This window comes from Cupressus sempervirens, chromosome 5, assembly GCF_028749045.1.
Source record: "Cupressus sempervirens isolate cs-2001-9-10 chromosome 5, ASM2874904v1, whole genome shotgun sequence".
Taxonomy (NCBI): Eukaryota; Viridiplantae; Streptophyta; class Pinopsida; order Cupressales; family Cupressaceae; genus Cupressus; species Cupressus sempervirens.
In genome coordinates, this window is record NC_143122.1 from 391,785,542 (window position 1) to 391,809,387 (window position 23,846).

Consider the following 23,846-nt stretch of genomic DNA (forward strand, 5'->3'; position numbering starts at 1 on the left):
TATAATATTTGTAGCATAGAAGTAAACAATATTTTAGCATTGATTATTTGTTGAGGTGTAACATAATATTTACCCATTTTTAGCATAGAATTTGGAGCTCAACACTTTCTCCCCTACTTAACAGTTTTTAGCCCAATATATTTAGCAGAAGCAATTTTCTTCTGTTATTAATATATTTTGTTTTATATTTAAATATTGTTAGAACAAGCTAGTATCTCTTCTTTATAAAACCTTAATCTTTATATCAAAATTTGAAAGCAACACATATGATACATATATTCAAACTAATGATAATCAATCATGAATTAAGTTCATTAGTCAAATAAGAAAAAATACTTACATCGGAGGCTAAGATCAAACTGTGTATAGTGGGTTCAAGTAGAGGTTGTACACATCATTATAATACTGAAAAAGGGATACTTATTCAAATATACATTGCTAAAAAAATCCATATTATAAAAATAGTGAATGAAATTAGATAATTTCTTCATTTTGAAGATATGTTTAAGTTAAGCAGGAAAGATGTACACATTTTTTATTCTTGCATCTCAATAAGACTTTTATAAATAATTTAATCAAACTAACAAGGATCTTAGCTAAAAGGAAGAATTCAGGAATATTATAACCAATAATTTGGATCTAGCACCATAAAAACAAGAGGATGACATACAAGTGAAACCAAAGCAACAACCAAGTGCAGAATAAAAGTATTATAATGAAGAGTGCAAGTTGTGACAAAAGTGTACTTCAAAAACCATCACCAATCAATGTAAGGGAGGACATAAATCCTGAAGTCCTTTAAATTTTGTTTTTTCTTGTAAGAGAGGGTATGTCTTCTCAAAGTCCTACATTACAAAATAGAGGCAAATGTACATTTAAGTAGACAGGTTGCTTGTGTCCTAGGCTAGATTGGGGGTTTTCTTCACCATTAGTTTTCCCCCAGTACTTACATGTTGAACAAGGATAAACTAGATTATAAATTTCTTAATGATTTAATAAAATATTGGTTTAAGCATTTTACCAATAAAAAATAAGAAGAAGAAAAATAAAATAAAAAATATTCTAAGAAAATATATTTGTTCTTTAAAAATAATTACATTAAATATTAAATATGAAAAGCTCAATAAATCTATAAAATTCTCATTAGTAAATAAATATATTGTAATATATGTTTTAAAAATATTTAATAATCTATAAATTTAATTATTTTCATAGTTAATTACTAAAAACTCAAGATAATAATTAAGTACTGTTGAAGTTGATGAAAGATCAACCCCACAGCTCTCAAGAATCACTTGCATGCAAACACCTGTCACAAAAAGAGAGAAGCAAATGTTTGAGTAATAAGATATTACCTTATTAATTAAATCATTTTGATTTAATCATTAAGCCACTTATTATCTCTAGTTTACTTGAGCTAAACTTTAGGCATATAATACTTAATTATTTTATAAATTATTATCATGCAACCTAGGTTTTCCCTGATAGGTATTTGCATGCAGGCGATTCTTGGAAGCTATGGGGCTGAGCTTTCATCAACTCTAATAGAAAAAGCTATGGAGGCTAGAATTCCTAGATCCACAGATGAGACATTCTTGGTGAGCAAAAAGAGAAATTGCTATAATCAAAGGTCAATGAATAATTATAAAGAGATCAATCCCTATAAAAGGAGATCAAAACCATAACAGGTAAAGGTTGCATGATAATAATTAATAAAATAATTAATTATTATATTCCCAAAGTTTTGCTTAAATAAACTAGAGATAATAAGTGACTTAATAATTAAATCAATATGATTTAATTAATAAGAAAATACTTTATTACTCTAACACCCCCCTTAAGATAAACTTAGGGAGTTGCTAAAAACCTAGAAACTACTACTAAAAGTAAATTTGGGTCCTGACGACAAGGCCTGATGAGGTACCCAAGCACAACCAAATCTCTAAAAAGAGAAGAAATAGAGAAAACCACATGGTAAAAGCCCTACTCCAAAAAGAGATGGAAATAATGCTAAAAATTACTAGTGAAGGACTGAAGAAACCTCCAAACTAGGGAATGTCCTAAAAGATAGGAAAAAAAGATGATCATGAAGAACACCATTGAAGTATGAAGATGTAAATACTGCCAAATTGTTGATCTGAAGAACCTCCATTGTATAGAACATGACTAGGTAGAGAAGACTAATCTAAAGAGTTGATCAATCGAAGATGGAAGGTATCTTTATGGCCTCCAAAAATAAGAATGAAAGAATGTCTATATGGTAAATGATCTATCTCACCAAAATGCATAGGTATCCAGCAACTGTAATCACCTAATACATATAATCAAATATTGAATACACAACTCACTCCATTGAACCAAGAAAGAAATATGACCAATATAACCTCCCTATAATGCTGAGAGGTAAGACATGAACACTAAAACTAAATGCAATATCTCTTGTAGAAAGAAGAACCAGAAACATTGAGAGTGCAAAAGAAGTACAAACACTTATAATGGCATGTGTCATTGACACATCATGAGGCTAATGTCATGGAAGGAACACTCACTTGACAAAGGAAGATAGGGAATATGGCCAACATGAAACCCCCCAAGGCACTTCATAATGTAGTATGAATATTGTTGACATTTAGTCAAGTTTGTTATTAGTGACAACACTTATTCAAATTTTGTATGGCTACCGAGCTCATTGAATAGTCTACAATGTTTGCCATGTAATTTAGTAGCCACAGAGCTCTATAGTTCCTACCAAGAATTTTAGTGGTGACCAAGGGAATTCAGTTAGTGTGAAGTGCAACAGTTCAAACCAAGCAGAATTAGGTAGTGTGAAGTCTAGTAGTTCAACCCGAGTATTTCAGTGGTTACCAAGCTTTGCAGTTTCTACTAAGCTAGCAGTTCATGTGAAGCGAAGTTAGTGTTAATCGAGCTATGTGATGATTAGTGTTTATCGAGTGTAGTCATGGTAAATGAGTAATTTAGTTTCTACCAAGTTACACAGTATCTACCAAGTCACCAATGCAAACTGAGTTTAAGACTACATTGAAGTGATTAGTATGGATCGAGCTTCTACTTCTATTGAATGCATGATGATGCCGAGTAGTGACAGTGGATGTCAAGTATCAAAACTTCACCAAGTCAGTCTTTAGAACTCAAGTATTTACATATGGGCCAACTTTGTAATATTGGTGTTAACTTGTATATTGTCCAACTTTGTAATTATGTAAATTGGATTGATATATATGTAATGTATTGTATCATATCCATAGTAGCATGAATGTGTGAAAATAATATAAAATAGAGGCATGCGAATGTGAATCAACAGTAGACAAAGTGTATTGTAAGGCCATATCAACAAAGGAGTAGTAGAGTCATATCTATCACATAAAGGTGATTAGCACTTCAAAGAATCTCTATCAGCAATCTAGCTGTAAGTTAGAGATCTATTGTTTCATCCTAACAGGTGAACTAGTCCAAATCCTTTAACAAAGTAGACTTAACAGTCTTTTCTCAAATCTCTTTACCGAGTGCATACTTCATTGTGTGTTTGTAAAACCTCTAACTAGGTGGACCTAGCAGTCCTAATTGCTCCTAACAGGGAAGATCATCAGAGGTGATCATTGTAATCCTTAACAGGCCAACTTTATGTTGCAGTATTGAGTTTTGTGGGTATCATCCCCACCCCAGTTTTACTTTCTATTTGGAAGGTTTCTGGGTCACCAAATTATTGTGTTCAAGTGTTATGAATGTTTTATGCTTTCAATTTCTCATGCATGCAGTTAGATCTGATGTAATGAATTAAATGGTAATTAGATTATTGAAATTAAGATTTGAATTTGATAAAAAATTTAAGGTTACTGATTCACCCCTCCTCTCTCAATAACCTAGCATAGTCTTGAATATTTCCAACAGAATACAACAAAACATAAAGATGCACAAGATCTTGATATGCAATAGAGTGACACTTTATCTTAGTATGTTTTCAATAGACCAAAAGAGACATAAGACTAATACAACATATAGTACAACCCATGATGAATGACTTGAAGCAATGAAATTGATCCCTAGGCCTAAAACAACCAAGATATCCACCAAAATGCAAAAATACAAAAATACAAAATATTGAATAAAATGTGCTTGGAGAAGAATCTATAAAAATAACCATCATCACTAGAAAGAGATCTCAAAGACCTTTCCAACAATATAAATAAATCCCAAAATGAAGATCAAATGCTCAAGATATGTCTCCTGGAGTGCAAAATAGAACTCTTAACTTTGATAGCAAAAACAACCATAAAAAATACTAAAACTAAAAATAACTAGCACCACTAGAACATGCTCAAAACCAGCTTTTTGTTGATATCTTGTTTGCGAACAACAGAGTCTGGATGAGCATGTTACAACCAAAAAATCACACATAAATAATAATAATAAAAGAGCTGAAAGGAAAAAGTTTTTAAAAAAATTGCCTTGGGATCTGTACCAAAATGCCTCAAAAAGTGTGTCAGCCAGTACATGAATCATCTTGGAAAATGTGCTAGTTTCACACCAAACTATCTAAAGAAGTGTGCAGGTTTGTACCAAAGTTGCCTTGATTTGCATACAAAATTTTGATTTGCATACCAAAAATCCTAAATCTTGTGACAAAAATCTCGATCTGTGTACCAAAAAGTCTTGATTTTTGTACCAAAAATCTTAATTTATGTGCCAAAAAATCATAAACTTGTCACCTCAGGAAACATGCTCAATATGGGAGCAATATGTTTTTGCTTCATATTTCAACTGTGTCCAAATTGGACAAATTTTATATGAAAATAGGGCTTTTTGGGCACTCTGAGCTCAACGATGAGGTCCGTTTGGGCTCAAAGTGCATTGAAAAAAGGTGACCCCATAGATCAATACAAGTAAACTCTAAAAAATGAACCCTCTGAAAGAAAAAATATAGATCTGAAAGCCAAGCCAAACCTCTCATAAATAGAACGAGGGCATGAAGATCTGGAGCTCTGATACCATGTTGAAGTTGATGAAAGTTCAACCCCACAGCTCCCAAGAATCACCTGCATGCAAACACCTATCACAGAAGAGAGAGAAGCCAAAGCTATGGAGGCTAGAATTTCTAGATCCATAGATGAGACATTCTTGATGAGAAAAAGGAGAATTTGCTATCATCAAAAGTGAATAAATAGTTACAAATATATCAACACTTATAAAAGGAAATGAAAACCATAATAGATAAAGGTTGCATAATAATAATTAATAAAAAAAAATTTATGATATGCCCAAACTTTACCTTAAGTAAACTAGAGATAATAAATGACTTAATAATTAAATCAATATGATTTAATTAATAAGAAAATACGTTATTACTCTAACAAGTACTTTAAATTTTTTGTAATAATCTATAAATTAAATAAATATCATACTTAACTATTAAAAAAAATCTATAATAATTTGTAATCTTTTATTAACTATGATAGTACATGTATACTCTTGAAGGAAAAGTATGATGTTTCAAATTTAAATTTGAGCGACATCAAAGACAGCATACAAAAATATAATTAGTGCTTGCAAATGGTTGTTTCCAATGGAAACCCCATCTCTTTTGTTGAAATGTGCAATGAAGGTCATCTATGGAATTTCTGACAACCATGGTGAACAATGAGATCCATAACTTCATTAGCATGTCATGACTCATATATTAAGAAAAAGGTGCTATCAATATTCAATTCAAACTCTTCTATAGACTCAAGTACTTAACCATAATACATCTTACAATGAATAATATGTGGAAAAATGATTGCCCTATAACATTAGATATCTCATGTTCATAATTGCACAAACATCAAATATTGTTTTATTATAATAATAAGAGTTTAGTTCTAAAAGTGATTTCAAAATCCAATTTAGAAAACCATGTCATATTAAAAAATACATCATTATTTGGTACTATTTATTTTCTATGTTTCTCTAGTAATTTAAATGTGATTTTCTTCCTCCCACTCCCATTTCCACCTCTCTCATGCTTCAACCTATTTCCAAGGTCTTATTGGACAATGTGAAGTGGATATATTTTGATTAACTTAGCTTCCATCTGGTACACATTATATGAATTAAATCAAGTGCCCATTTGAAGAGAATATTATTTTGGATATATTTACTAATCATTTTGAACATTAGATATAGTAATTAAGGGAGCAAAATTTGACACTCCAAATGACAAATGAGGTAGAGCACTATGAAAAAAATATAAAACCCACCAATCGTGTGGGTATAATCTGTCTTAGTTTTTGTATAAATAATTGATCAGTACAATATATTATATTTGCATCTAACAAATAGGGTAAGGATGTTTATTAGTTCATAGGTTCAAAATTAAATATATGAACCATGCAAAAAGTGATTGGGATTCATAAGAAAAATATGTAGAATCATTAGTCAAACTCATGTATTGGTTGAGCTCAATGAAAAAACAACAGAGTTTATGTTTCTAAATACCATAAGATTAATAAAATCATGTGAATTATATAAGAGGATGTAATGAACATTTTATATGTGAGACAAGATATTTTCTAAATAGAAAAGGTGAACCTTAAGCCTTCTTGTATAATTATATTTTGTTGATAAAAGAACCTTTTTAAACTATAGTTTGTGATTGTTTATTATTTAATGAGTGATTAAAAATTAATAAATATGGTAAAATTAAATGATTAGCATAAATAATCTCACCCTCTCTCATACAATTTACAAATCAAGTTGCAAAAGAAAACAACAATGAGATCATTGAAAGATAATTCGTGAATAAATCTATCTTCTCTTAATTGTCCATCCCAACTATCACCTACTACCTTGTAGTAGTGGGAGACCCATTTTATATAAGTTGCATATAGAATATTTAATTCATTTTTGTCGTTGCTTTCTTAGTCTCATCTAGCTAGTTAGAAATATTGAATAAATTCATCAGTTAATAAAAACAAAAATAAAACTGGAGTACTTGACCACAAAATTTTGTAACAAATCCATCAAATAAATAATAATCCCATGAAAACAATATTATAGTGGAAGTATCACACATTGCTCAGTAACCCAAGAGAAATTAACCTATTATGTTATAATGTTTAACTAAACATTTTTTTCCCTAGAAAGTATATGCAATATCAAGATAACAATGCAAAAGCAATATAACTCATACACATCAAATACATATATGCAATACAATTATAATTTCTATTTCTCAAGGATTCCTTAACATTGAATAACATGTATGAATTTTTTTATTAATTAGATTTAATCTTAATTACAATGTCCATAGCCATAGATGAAATAACAGATACATAATATCATAAGAAAACACATAAGAGCAAGTGATAAAATGTACATCCACTGCACATGTCACAAGGTATATAATAATAGTACGAGTACCAAGAATACAATACATCATCCTATAGGATCTCAAGATACAAGAACATGATACATAAATACATAGATACAACACTGAATAGAAAGTCTCCAATATGTGAGAATATTTATAGTGCAACTATATCCTAGGTTGTGGCTTCTCTTGGAGGAAAGGTTCCCCCTCATGGATAAGCCTTGGTATCCGACTTTTAATCTGAATACTGAAACATTTAATAAGATTCCTCTTTGGGTTTGGTTGCTAAACCTTTCTCTTCACTTTTGGTTGGATTTAGTCTTGGAGGTTATAAGGGAGGCCCTTGGGGATTTCTTGATGTTGATTCGACTTCCTCCAATATCTATAAGACAACATATGCCCCCATCCTTGTGGAGATTGATGTCTCCAAGGGGCTTATGGAAAAGATAAAGTTGGCTTCTCCAAATGGTTCTTGGATTCAACTTCTTGATTATGAGGGTATCCCCTTTAGATGTAGGAAATGTCATATGACCGGTCATCTCACTGCATGATGCTCCTTGGATAAGATTCATTTGAAGAAATTACCTTCTTGGTGGTTGGGGTTTCAAATGATCACTATATGGTTTAGAAAGTATCCATGGAGGTAGATGGGTTAGATAGCTCTTCTCATGTTGATTTGGATGAGGATTTTGTTGTTGTCTGTGGTGATTCAAATGTTTTCCCTTCATCATTTGACAACCCTGAAATCAAGCATAGAGTCTGAGATATAGTTCTTACAGTGCGAAGAGTAGATTCCAAGTGGATAGATGAAGAGAAGGGAGGACTTGGGAGGATAGATCTAACCTCAAGCTTAGAGCCATGAAAATAGGATATTTAAAGAGGATCTATTAGGTTTTACCCCAATTCCACCTAGGAGAAAGGATAGAAAAAGAAAGAAATAAGGATAAATGCAAGGAGATTGATGATATTGCATTAGATAGGTTCTAATCCCTCATTAAATTGGAGTGCATTCAATTTAACATGGTACATTCAGCCCCAAATTTAGTCATAGGATGGAATCAATCCAAAATCTTGGTAAAGTAAAGCACAAGACATAAGATAGTCTTATCACAATCAAGGATCCAAAGAATCCATCAAACCCCCAAGAGATTGAGTCTTTGTTAACCCCAAGATCATAATAAGAGAGAAGTCACTAACTAAAAGGAAGTAGAGAGTGATTATCTCACCTAGTAGATTTCACAACTTACTATGAATCATTTAATATAGTTATTGCAAAATATGGTATTGAAATAGTCTAAAGGGGTGGTAACCCACTAGTTAACCCATTAGAAGGTCCCTCCATAGATCAATGTTCTTCATATCACCATTGAATAGTCCTATAAGATAGTGTTACCCATGTATGGGACTTATAAAATGTATGTGAAAAGGAGAGAGAGAGAATGTGTCAAGGATTCTCTCTTCCCACAAAGAATCCATGCTTTAGGATTATGCCCAATCCATAAAGGGAAAAGATATGCAAAAAGAAGGGATGAAGTAGAAATGCATATATTTGAGGATAACCTAGGAAGAATGCCAAGCCCACAAGGATAAAGCACCCTAAGCCATACTCAAAATATGTATTTGCTACTCCGTGAGAATAATTTTGAGAGTGCACATGGATAAGTCAAATGGTCTAGCAAGTGTATGTATCATGCTAGTCAACCAAATCTGAGACATATAAAAAATAAGAGATCATGTATGCCCCCCTTAATATTGTAAAATAATTTCTTATTTTGACATCTTAAGGAAGCGATGAAGAAGGATAAAGAAATTTTAGCATCAAGATAATATCCACAAGCAACACCTAGTCTAAACCAAAGAGGTCATAGCTCCTAGGAGGTCATTTAAGTGTAGAATACAAGGAAAAAATGTGAAAGAAGTGAAAAAGTAAATTCTTGAAAAGGATATCACACTATGATGAGTCTCCAAGGTAAGTGATCTATCTACCATGAAAACCTACTCTGTAATGATATAAGATTAGATGTGGCATGTTAAACAAATAATACTCAACCAAAGGATATAGTGGATGCTTGAAAGAATGAGAATGATGGATAAAAGGTTTCCTTTCCCCCCAAGTATAGGAACAAAGTGAAAATAGGACCTATTATGCTACTCACAAAGAGGACCATACATGAAAATGAGCCCCCAAGAGAGAGGTTGACGATGTTACATGGTGCAGAGCAACATAATAGGAACCTAAGTATTATTTAAAGAAATGTGGATTAACATAAATCTTATCATAAGGAGATATGAGAGTAACCTTATTATAAATAAGTTGTTGAATCTTGTAATGTAAAATCTTGATAATCATTAGTAGAGTGGTCATGAAAATGATGATACATGCAAAATGGAGGATTCGTAAGCTTTATACTATGTTTCTTGTGATGTTTAGGTCTAGTAATCACCTTGGCACCAAGAAGATTAGGAAAAAGGATCTCTTGATTAGTAGAATGTGATAAAGGAGAGGATGTGGACAAAGAATAATTTTTTTGTATATATCCTAATAAATGAGCAAAAAATGTTTTGAAAGAATGTGTATGCCCCCTATCGCTTAAGGGCATACAAGATTTGATAGGTTCCTCATGATGCGAAGTAGAAACAACATTAGTAAAGAGAGGAGAGACTCAATTTATTATGAATGGAAGGTCCTTAACCCTATACTCTTCCATAAAAGTAGGATTAAAATCTAATGCACCCCATTCATATCTTTGGATAAAGCAAAAGAAGAAGAGTCTTCTCTAATTTTAGGTTTCTTCACTTCCTGTGTAGGAAGACAACCCTAAGCATAGTCTACATTTAAATAAGGATTATGTGTATCATTATAATGAAGAGTATATAGAAGGTTGTTGTACACAAATATAACCTTGTGTTGAAGAGTTGAAGGAACAACATGCATAGAATGTAACCAAGGTCATCCTAAAATAATGTTATAAGTGAGGGGTTCAGGAATACCAATTATAGGAGTATCCAATATCACTAGACCCACTTTAATAGGTAGTGTTATAATACCCAAGGTTTTCTTAGCAGTATTATCAAAGCCTTGAACATGAACATCACTAGGTTGAATAGTAGAAAGATTGACATTCATAGCCTTTAACATATCCATACTACAAATATTCAAACCATATCCATTATCAATCAATTTTTTTCGTATAGTAGTTTTATTAATAGAAACTTCAACCATAAGAGGGTCATGACAACCTTGAATCTATTTAGAAGGAAAATACTCATGAGTAAACACAATTGAAGGTGAGATAAGACTAGTATACATGCATTGTAAGAAGTTATTGATGTTATCTTGATTAGAAAGTGGAATGAAAAGATTGGATAAAGCTTTTTTCAAGGCTTCATGGTACGTAGGTGATGTTTGAAGAAGTTACCAAAGATAAATCTTGGTGGGAGTATTATGTAGCTGTGACACCAAATCATAATCGAACCCAATATTCTAAGGAAGACAAGGTGGAGGAGGAAGAATGAGTTGAGAAGGTGGAAGAGAAGTAGTAGGTTGAGGATTATTCCTTGTATGATAGTTATGAGAAAATGCATTATAATCCAAATGATAACTAGATCTTCCCTTAACAATTATAGGAGGACAACCTCTAATAGTGAGGATGGATTAAGAAACATTAACTTGATTAAGATCTACATCTCTATAGACTCACTACTAGAAGGGAAAGCATTAAGGAGAATTCCATTATCCACTTAATCCAAGGAATCCTTAGAATAGGAATGATGGGTTTCCATTAATGTTTTCACTTGACTAGGAGTGTTAAATGAAGGCAAGGTCAAATTGATAAAAATGTTTATAATATCTTCTTCTTGCTCTAAAATATCACTAAAATACATGTTAGGAGAAGAAGAAATATCAATCTTTTCATGGTGAAAAGAAAAGGAATTATTAATTGTGCTATATTTTTCATGAGGAAGATGTTGGAAATATAGATGAAGTAACTGAGAGGGGAGGGGTGAATCAGTTACCACAAAAATCAATTCGAAAATCCCTTAGATGTCTTTACATACTGTTGATACTCAGTAAATAGTGCAGGAAAACTATAACTCGGTAGATTAATTAATTACTGTTTATCTAGCATTCATAGTCATTAATATGTTTGCAAAGATTAAAATAAATGAACACAAGAGACACTAGATTTAACGTGAAAACCCAATATGAGAAAAACCACCAAGTAACTAGTCACCAATTTTCACTCTTCTGAAGTGAGCCCTGTTAGGAGCCAACCCTGTTAAAGGTTACAAAACACACTGTTAGGTGTGACCTTGTTAGAGGATTTAATCACCCTGTTAAGAGTGGCCTAGTTAGAGGTCTTGAGAACAATTTAACTAAATTGTCACCTTGTTAAAGGATTTATAAAATGGTTGTTAAACCAACTCTGTTAAGAGATTCTAGATTCACTGTTACAATGATTAGAAAGCAACAATGAGGTGACCTAAATGATATGCAACTTATCTTTTGCTGATTACAGATCTCTATTCTATTTTTACTGAATCCTAGCTGATCAAATACAACTTTGCATTTCCTCCAGGATATTTAATCCTTCATCAGAGTTTTCTCAGTTCGGTTATTTCATCCTTATCCATATGCTCATTTTCTCACACACACTAATTCACAACTTGAACATCTATATATATACCTTTTAGATTATCAAGTTGGCTTAAATATAGGTTCTAATAACAAAACAATCATTACATTAGTCGAACGCATGAAGCAATTTAAACTTAATACCAAAATAGTGAAATCCTTTGCTGGCTAACCAAGCTTGATAACCACTGCTCCAGAGTGGTTTTCTAGTGTTAACCAAGTGAAGCTCGGTAAACACTGCAAACTCTGCAAGAATCCTTTGAAGATCGAGTGAGCTTGGTTAGCACTGACCTTCCTTTACTGACCATGTGAGCTTGGTAGACATTGACTTTCCTTTGTTAACCTTGGGAGCTCGGTAGACATTAGCTTTCCTTCGTTAACCTTGAGAGCTCGGTAGACATTAACTTTCCTTCATTAACCTTGGGAGCTCGGTAGACATTAACTTTCCTTTGTTAAACTTAGGAGCTCGTTAGACATTAACTTTCCTCCGTTAACCTTGTGAGCTCGGTAAATACTAACTTTTGCTACAAAATCCTTTGATGCCCAAGTGAGCTCGGTAAACATTAACTTTTTTTTGTTAACCTTGGGAGCTCGATTAATACTAACTTTTGCTACAAAATCCTTTGATGCCCGAGTGAGCTTGGTAAACATTAAATTTTCTTTGTTAAGTTCAGGAATGTTCGGTAGACACTATAAATTGCTTTGCAGATCATTTGAGCTCGGTAAACATTAACTTTTCTTTGTTAAGTTCAGGAATGTTTAGTAGACAATGTAAATTTGTTTGCAGATCATTTGAGCTCGGTAGACTCTGTCTGATGACTGATATGACATTTGTGTAACATCAAAGACAATACACAATACACAATTGTATCCAACAATCTCCCTCTTTGGCATTGATGGCAACACAACATGTCATAGTAGAATGAAATTTGAAAACAAGTCTAACAAGCCTTTTGTTGTTCGAACAACTTTTTCTATTAGATAGAAAACTCTCCCTCTTTCAGTAATCTCCTTCTATGAGGGATATCATAGCAAACTTCTTCCTTTCAAACAAATTTTAGAAAGATATGACAGAAAACTCTCCCTCTTTGACAACATATTCCAAAGACAACAATACTCAAATGATTCTAATGTACCTTTAGTACTGGTTCATATGCAATATTTCCTGATTATGCTGCATCAATTGATAGATTTTCAACTTGGTATGCATTGATGCATCACTAAAACTTTGTTTTAGTGAACTTTAGATAGGGGAGTGACCCCTAACTTACTTCTTAGATACAAGAATGCATCCTTAGGTAATGGCTTTGTGAATATGTCAGCAATTTGTTCCTTTGTATGAACATATTCCAATCTAATCTCCTTGTCTTGCACCAATTCTCTGACAAAATGATATTTTATTGCAATATGCTTGGTTTTGGAATGCATCACTGGATTCTTAGATATGTTTATTGCACTTGTATTATCATAGAACATAACAACTGATTCTTTGATTTCCACCTTCATGCCTTCCAACAACTATTTAAACCAAACAATATTAGAATAGTTTACTACAGCAACAACATATTCTGCCTTTGCTGTAGATTGGGATGTGCAATTCTGCTTTTTGCTTGTCCAAGAAACCAACCTTTTTCCAAGAAAGAATGCTCCTCTGCTTGTACTTTTTCTGCCATCAAGGTTTCCTGCCCAATCAGCATTAGTAAACACTTTCAAATCCAGATTACATCCAAATTTGTACCATAAACCATAATCTTCAGTTCCTTTCAAATATCTTGTTATTCTTTTGATTGCCATCATGTGATTTTCTCTTGGTTTTGCTGAAAGTCTTGCTACAATACCAACTGCAAGGGCAATATCTGCCCTAGTATGAACTACATACTGCAACTTTCCAATCATAGATCTATACAGCATTTGATCTATTTCTTTTGATTCATCTTCCTTGGTAAGTTTTAATCTAGTACACATAGGAGTCCCAATTGGTTTACAATCTTCCATACCAAACTTTTTCAATATCTCCTTGATGTATTTTGATTGAGTGATGTAGATACCATTTTTATTCTACTGAATTTGAAGACCAACAAAGAATTTGATTTTGCTAAACATAGACATTTCAAATTCCTTGTTTATTTGCTCTGAAAATTCTTTGCAAAGATCATCATTTCCTGTGAAAACAATATCATCTACAAATATTTCTACCAAAACAATCTTATTATCTGGTCCTTCTTTTATATACAAACTATTGTTATCATTAGTTCTTTGAAAACCAATCTGAATAAGATAGTTATGCAATCTTTCATACCATGCTCTAGGGGCTTGTTTCAGACCATACAATGCCTTGTGTAGTTTGTAGACCATGTTCCTTTTATCTGGATCAACAAAACCTTCAGGTTGTTCAATGTAGACCTCTTCATCTAGTATACCATTGAGGAATGCTGACTTGACATTCATTTGATAAACTTTGAATCCTTTGTGAGTAGCATATGCAAGTAAGGTTCTGACTCCTTCCAATCTTGCAACAGGAGCAAAAGTTTCTCCATAGTCTATTCCTTCTTCTTGAGCATATCCTTTGCATACTAGTCTAGCTTTGTTTCTTGATACCTTACCATCTTCATCCAACTTGTTTCTGAATACCCACTTGGTTCCAATCACATTTTTATCTTTAGGCCTGGATACAAGAGTCCATGTCCTATTTTTCTCTATTTGTTCTATTTCTTCATTCATAGCCTCAATCCAACTATCATTTTCCAATGCATCATTGATATTTCTAGGTTTAAAATCAGCAAGTAAACAAGTACCTTTCAACTTACTTCTTGTCATGGTTCTTTCAGATTTGTTTCCAATGATCTGATCTGCTAAATGATGTCTCCTGACATATTTTGCTAATACATGTTCCTTGCCTTTTGAAAGAATTTCATTGTTATCTTCTTGCATTTCAACTTCAAGTTTTGGCTTGGTAGATATTGGCTCGAGTCCTTCAAACTTGGTAGACACTTGCTTGATAGTATCTGAATGTAACTCGAGTTGCTGTAGCTCAGTTTGAACTACCTGTAACTCGATTACTGATGACTCGGGAGTAGAGAATTCCTGATTGACTGGTACTGTATCAGGTTCAGTGAAAATAAACCTTCTATAGTCTTCTGGTTCCCTTTTTCTTTCTTCTTCAGTCCTTTCTGCAAACTCATCAACTTTCACGTGTGCACTTTCTATGACTTTGTAAGTAGACAGGTTCAAACATCTATATGCTTTACTTTTGTAAGAGTATCCCAAAAATATTCCTTCATCACCTTTTACATCAAATTTTCCTTTTCTAGATTCTTTCAAAATGTAACATTTACTTCCAAATACTTTTAGATAACTTACATTAGGTTTGTAGCCATACCATAGCTCATAGGGAGTTTTGAATGAGTCTTTCTTAAGCTGTACCCGATTCAAGGTATGAACTGCAATGTTGATAGCTTCCTTCTAGTATTTAATAGCAATGTTCTTTTCAATCATTAGGGTTCTTGCACAATCCATGATAGATCTGTTCCTCCTTTTAGCTATTCCATTTTGTTCAGGAGTTCCAGGGGCTGATACTTGTCTTTTGATTCCTCTTTCAATGCAAAAGTTATTGAAATCATGTGAAATGAATTCTCCTCCTCTGTCTGACCTCAAGCATTTCAATATTTTTCCTATTTCCTTTTCTACTCTGGCCAAGTACCATTTGAATTTCTCAAATGCTTCTGATTTTTTCCTTAGATACATGACAGTCATCATTCTTGAGTAATCATCAACAAAAAGAATGAAGAACTTTTCTCCAGTATAGTTTTCAATTCCAACGGGTCCACATAAATTAGTGTGCACAATTTCTAATATATCTTCAGACTGATAGATTTTACTTTTAAAACTAGTCTTTCCCATTTTACCAATCTGACAATTCTTGCATAGACCAACCTCGGGTTTCTTTATGTTAGGAATGCCTCTTACTTTCTTGAATTTTCTTATCTTTACCAAGTTATCAAAATTGACATGATACAACCTTTTATGCCATAACCAGCTTTCTTCAAATTGAGCAATAAAACATGAGCATTCACCAAGTTTAAGATAAAATAAGTTACCTTTTGTTTGAGTGCTTGATCCAATCAGTTTTCCTTTGCCATCTAGCAGTCTTGCTTCTCCATGCATGAATTCTACTTTGAATCCATTATTGAGTAGATGTGCCACACTCAAAAAGTTATGCTTTAGTCCTTCTACCCAATAGGAATTATCACATATAAGTTCTTTGGTTAGAGAGATTCTTCCTCTTCCTTTTATACAACAAGGTTCATTGTTACCAAATCTTACATTGCCACCATCATAGTTTTCAAAGTATTCAAACTTAGTTTTATCACTAGTCATGTAATGAGAACAACCACTATCTATGATCCATGTATCATTTTTGCTCATATGAGAAATGAGTGCCATTGCCTCATCATTGTCAGATTCATCTTTCACAGCAATGTAGACAATTTCATCTTCTTCTTCATTATTAGAATCATTAGAATCTTTAGCCATAAAACATGTTTTCTTACCTTTATCTTTGAATGATTTGAAGTCTTTCTTACCATTGTACTTGTAACCTTTCTTGTCATCTTTGTTCTGCTTGTTTGAGCACCTAGCAGCAATATGACCAACTTCTTCACATGAAAAGTAGATTAGAGGAACTTTACCTTTAAATTTACCTCTGCCTCTAGAATATTTCCTTGCTAGTAGAGCTTCAATCACTTCAAGATCACTATCTGAACTTTGGTCAAATTTATCTTCACTTCCTAACTAAGATTCCTTTTTCTTTTTACTTTTCTCCTTAAGTGAAAGCTTGGCTTCAAATGCTGATTCAATGTTCTTGGAAGCTGGAACATAGTTGTCAAATTTGTCTAGTTCAAATGCAATCAATCTTCCAACTATGGCCTCTAGATTTATCTTGTGATTTGCTTCACATCTTCTTTCTTGAATTGCAGAAACTCTGATTGCATAAATGGGAAGTAGAGTTCTAAGAACTTTACTTATTACTATCTCCTCCTTGATATCTCCTCCAGATGCTTTGATTGCATTGACACATGCTTTGACTCTTTCAACATATTTTGCAATGTTTTCATCCTCTCTCATCCTCATTTGATCAAATTGTCCTCTTAGACTTTCTGCTTTGGCTCTTCTTACATTATCATCTCCTCCATAGATTTCTTTTAGCTTTTCCCACATTTCAAAGGTAGATTTGTAGTCTTTAATGTCATAAAATTCTTCATAACTCAGAGCAAATGCTATATCTATCATCATAATGTTGTGGGTCTTCTTTTCAGCAATATCATTAACAGATAATGTACCAGATGGTTCTGCATATTTTTCATCAAGGTATTTTAGTCATGTATCTCCAATAGAAGCTAGATGAAGTCTCATCAACCCTTTCCATGCTGAGAAGTTGTCCCTATTAAGTCTTGAAATTTCCCTCTTATAAGACATCTTGATCTTTGGCTTAGATCCTTGAAATCTTGTCCTGCAAGTACCAAAAGCTCTGATACCAATTGTTGGAAATATAGATGAAGTAACTGAGAGGGGAGGGGTGAATCAGTTACCACAAAAATCAATTCCAAAATCTCTTAGATGTCTTTACATACTATTGATACTCAGTAAATAGTGTAGGAAAACTATAACTTGGTAGATTAATTAATTACTGTTTATCTAGCATTCATAGTCATTAATATGTTTGCAAAGATTAAAATAAACGAACACAAGAAACACCAGATTTAACATGGAAACCCAATATGGGAAAAACCACCAAGTAACTAGTCACCAATTTTCACTCTTCTGAAGTGAGCCCTGTTAGGAGCCAACCCTGTTAAAGGTTACAAAACACACTGTTAGGTGTGACCTTGTTAGAGGATTTAATCACCCTATTAAGAGTGGCCTGGTTAGAGGTCTTGAGAACAATTCAATTGAATTGTCACCTTGTTAGAGGATTTATAAAATGGCTGTTAAACTAACTCTGTTAAGAGATTCTAGATTCACTGTTACAATGATTAGAAAGCAACAATGAGGTGACCTGAATGATATGCAACTTATCTTTTGCTGATTATAGATCTCTATTCTATTTTTACTGAATCCTAGCTGATCGAATACAACTTTGCATTTCCTCCAGGATCCTTTGCTACAAAATCCTTTGATGCCCGAGTGAGCTCGATAAACATTAACTTTTCTTTGTTAAGTTCAGGAATGTTTGGTAGACACTATAAATTGCTTTGCAGATTATTTGAGCTCAGTAGACTTTGTCTGATGACTGATATGACATTTGTGTAACATCAAAGATAATACACAATTAACAATTGTATCCAACAGAAGAGAATAGTCTACATCCTTATCTAGAGGTTCATCCCAAATAGTGACATTATCAATAAAGGGAATGTCTCTATCAATAAAGCATGCCATAGAAGAGGATGAATCATGAGTTAAAGGGAGGTCCACAAATGTGGGAGGATTGAAAGAATATATAGAAGCATACTTAAAAATTATGTCCCCATGGTCAAGGCCTAAATAAGGAGAGGGACCAATATTAATCCTTCATATATCTCCATAAAAAGGATGGTCATATGGTAAAGATAAGTTGATAAGAGGATGGTTTTTAATGTCAAAGAGAAGGGAATTTTGTTTGGAATATGTTTTGAATAACTTTTTAAACATAAGATAAAGATAAGCACATATAGAATAGATCCAACTAATCATGTTGTCATTCAAGTGTATAGAAGATCCAATAAATATGTGAACAATAAAGCATGAAATGTGTATACTCAATGTTATAGTATCCATGAAAAAGAGAGCTAGCCAAACACTACTATTGCAAAAAAGACTAGATTTATGCACACAAAGAAGAGAGAAAGCAAAATCTAACTCCAAAATTCAAGAAGATGTTGTCACAAGAAGGTTCACCAAAAAGTACAAGTTAAAATGTGAAGCAATTGGAATAGTTCCCAAATAGTTTACACTTCAATGGGTTTGTTTGTTTAACCTTGTACCTCAAATGGAAGTTAAGGAGATTGATCCTCTCAATCCCAACTCTAAGGTAACTAGATCTAGGAAGATCAGTGCCAACCGAGTGATAAAGGATCTCTAATACAAACCAAGATCTAATGGTTATAGGATTGGAGAAAGAATGTAAAAGTCCTTGAAACCCTAATGTAGCAAGAACTATGAAGAGTAATTAAGTGAATGTGCAATGAAAGAGTTAAAGGTAAGGAAATGGAAACATGTATTGAAATAAAAGAGGGGAAATGATATACCTTGCGAAATAAAAACCTGAAAACAAGTTGTTAAACGACCTCCAAAAGTGTTGATTCCCATTACCTAGACTAAAAATTGCACTACAGAGAAAAAACCAAAATCATTCGATGATTTTTTAGGGGTGATCTGGGTAATCAAGGGTGAAATGGATGATTAGGGGTGCACTATGACCATAATTGATAGTATCTGATGTTGATTCTAATTTTTTAGTTCTATAAAAAGTTGAAAAGGGTACTTAAATCTATAGCATTTTCGCCAATCTGAGATTCACAACCTACAATAAAGAGGGTTTTTGTTGTTGATGGGGGTTTTTCCTTGGTTAGACCCAAATTTAGGAATTAAATTTGAATTTAAATAATTGAAATAGCATGAATGTAAAGTAAATGTGTGAATTCACCTTAGAATAGTTGGACTCTCGAATCAAATACAATGTGCTTACTTCACCAATTGATTTGGATCAAGAAGATGAAGATGAATAGATATAGAAGATGTAATAAAGGACCTTAAAGAATATATTTCTAGATAAAATCCTTCAAGGTCTTGATTCTTGAATCCTTAATCTTCAATTGAGGAATTATTTGAAAGATGCTTGAAGGCTTGAATATTTGAGTGCTTGAGCGTGAGTGTTTGGACTTGAGAAGGTATGATCATAGAGTGTCTAGATGAGAAATAAAGAGAATAGAAGAGTTTATATAGAGCTCAAAATTGACTAACTCTCGCAGACTAAATTTCCTAGAAGTTAACACCTCGAAGGTAACCTGGCATGGGACCCAAATATATGGAATAAAAATAGTGTGCAATCAAGGGTGCATTGTGGCTCTAATTAGACCATCAAGGGTGTACTATGGCCTTGATTAATTAGGGGCACACTACACCCCTAATAACCAAGGCCCATAATCTTTGAGATCCATTTACGATCCCAAAATAGGTCCTGAAACCCCAAAATCAAGCACAAAGTTTGAGATATAGTCATTTCGGTGCAAAGAGAAGATTCCAAGTGGATAGATGAAGAGAAGGGAGGGATTAAGATGATATATCCTACCTCAATCTTGATTCCATAAAAATAGGAGCTTCAAAGAGGATTTATTAGGTTTTACCCCAATTCCTCCTAAGAGAAAGGACAAAAAAGGGAAGAAAGAAGGAGAAGTGCAAAGAGATAGACAATCTCACATTAAATAGGTGTTAAACCTTCATGAAATTGGAGTATGTCCAATTTGAGATGGTAAAATAATAACCAATGAATAACTAATAATCGTCAATAAAAGTCAACCACCATCTATAAATAACATCCAACAATAAGTAATAACTCAAAATACATACACCACTAGAGGCAAATACAAAATCTACATAGGAGACTCAAGCTACGTACTGGGGAGTGTCATCACATGGTTAATCTATTTGAGTTTCCCTAGAATGGTTACTATGGACCCCAAACCCTTGACATGACCCATGTGAAACCATAATACTCTCTTATGAAGACAAAGAATACTAGTTATACATCTTACTAGGTATCATCTCATTTACATCCTTAGCCTATACAAGTACTCAAGGCATGGGAAACATAACACAATTATCTTATTAATGTTTAAACCCATTCTTAAAAAATTATCAAGTTATCACTTATTGAGTCAACTTACAATGAGTTACCCTGACAGTCACTTTGGACCTCAACCCCCATTGCAAGCCACTTCCATAGAACATACCTAGAAAAACTCTCTGAAGCTCATAAACCACAATTGTGTCCTATACCACAAAGTTAATGATAATTGAATTTAGTTCCATGATAGACAACCTAAAAATGCATTGGTTCTCAAAACTCATGCTATCATAAATGTTCATCAAAATAAATCTCATAAACATAAATTTATATTTGAATCATAAATACATCATAACATCTATTAAGATAATCATTATAAAATAAATCTCACAATCCTCTAGTGAGAATCCTAGTTGGCCATCTAGCCAACCTAGAGCTCATCATAAAATAAACATCACAAGAATCCTAAAATCAACCATACATAAAACAAACCAATTGTTTACTAATCTCCAATTTAACTAAAGATATATTTATATAAGTTGTTAGACTAGTATACTTATTTAAATAAATATGTATTTAAATTTTAAAATCTCTTTATACATATAAAAATGATCTTAAATTATAAATGACTTAATTAATAATACAAATATATATTGTTAGATTATTAAATATTAATAATAATTTCATTTTTAGAATATTAATGTGACTTACATATAAGTCTAATATTAATATTTACTTTTCCTTTAATTAATAGAGTAATTATAAATAAGTCAAACTTAGAGTTATATGTTGAATTAAATTATTTATAATTTCACCTGTAATATCAAATAATATAACTAGATGATTATAAGGTGAATTTTCATCAATTTCTCATATTTGGGCTTTCTAAATCAATTTTTAGTAGCATAATCTTATAGTTTATATTTCACAGAGGTTTCCAAACAACATATGAATCAAATTCCATTTCCTAATTGCAAACTAGAATTGTTCCACAGATTTCATTCCTTAAATTTCATCAAATAAAGTTTAGCAATGTGGAAGACAAAAGGTAGACATATATTCCAAAATAATTTCCACAAAGGGGTTCTCAAACCTAACCTCAATCTGACAGCTAAAATTGTAGATAATCTGGTGAATACATGTAATCAAAATACTTCTAATCTTTCAACAATTCTTTAACTTCAATTCTCAAATTGCTCTCCCAAAACGTGTGCACTCAAATGACCAAAAAACCTCTAATAAAGAGCTCTAACCCTACATAGAGTTTTCTAATCTCTAATATAATAAAAAACAACTCGCATAGCCTATGTGAGCACAAGGCAAAGGGAAATATACATAGTAAGGTAAAAGGAACATTAACTCAAGATCTTCACGACTTCTTAAACAAGGATATGGAAAGGATTAAAGACCAGGAAATGGTAATGCTAAATGAGATTGAAAAGGAAAACTTGGAACTTTTCGTTGAAGAATTGATCCAAGTATTTGATTATGAGAATTTAGATAAGAGTAGTGAATCACAGAAAGAGGATCTTATGCAACAAATACTAAAACTAGGTGGAGACAACTACACTTGTGAAGATCTAAAAAAGAATTTTCTATTAATTGAGGATGAAGAAAAGAATAGTACAACTTTACAAAGACAAGAACATAAATTACCTACAACACAGGGTGATGTTCATGATGAAGGAAGTTATGCAAAGGATTATTTGATAGATGACAGTTTAAATGATCAGAAATCATGGCAAAACAAATAATGCAAGAGCTAGTTAATGAAGATAAAGATGAAATAGAAGGTAAACAATCTGAAACTATCTTAAATGCACATGAAAACATAGATCAGTTGGGTATCATGATGAACCAAGAAGGGATAAAATCACCCAATTATGGTAAAGGTAAAGCTAAAAGAGGAAGAAAATCTCTTAAGGAGCTCAGAGAAGCTGATGGGCAGGCAAAAGAGTAGCAAAAAATCAATCATTTACTTTATCTTAGGAATGGGAAGATCCTTCCCAAGGCAACATGAAGATCACTACTTGGAATGCTAGGGGCCTAAATGCCCCTAGCAAGAAATGCCTATTAAAATAGAACCTAAAACAATTTGAAACTAAAATTATCATATTATAAGAAATAAAATTGAATAAAGAAGAAGGAATTAAGTTAGAAAAGAAATTGGGTAGTTGGAATAGTTACCTACATGAATCTAGAGGAGCTTCTGGTGGTTTAGGTATGATCTGGAACCCTAGGAAAGTTACTTAAATATATTAAATTCAAATAACTCGTGGGTGAGCAGCAAAGTCAAAAGCATCAAAACTAACCTACAATTCATCCTAGTTAACATTTATGGTCCAACCTCTAACATAGATTAAAAAAAAGTCTTATGGGATGAAATCGGTATATTTATTAATAATCATAGCAATGAACTCATTCTTATCAGAGGTGAATTTAATACTATCTTAAATATAGATGAGAAATTTGGAGGCATTCAAAAAACTTCCCAAGCAGCTAAGAAATTCAAGAATATCTATTAGGTTGTTAAGATCTGACCAATATGTAGATGATACCATCCTGCCAAGTGTTAGTTCAACAAATGAGGCTCTAAATATCAAAGCTATTATCCAGCAGTACATGGAAGCTTCTAGGCAAAAAGTAAATGCTACAAAATCTGAAAAAAATTCATTAACACCAAGCTTGAAAAGGAAACACATATTTGCAAAATCATGGGCTACAAGAAAGGAACATTTCCATGCAAATACTTAGGTATAGAATTAGAAAAAGGAAGCAAATGTAATAAGGCATGGTTTAGTACTCTTGATAAATTGGATACACGGATAATAGGTTGGAAAGATAAATGGCTAACCAAAGCAAGTAAAGTCACTTAGATGAAAGCAGAGTTGTCTGCCCTACCAACCTACCCTCTTTCCTGCCTTCCTTTAGCTAAACATACTAATAAGAAATTCAAGGAAAAAATTATAAGTTTCCTTTGGAATGATTCGTCTTATTCTAAAAAATTGGCCCTAATTTAA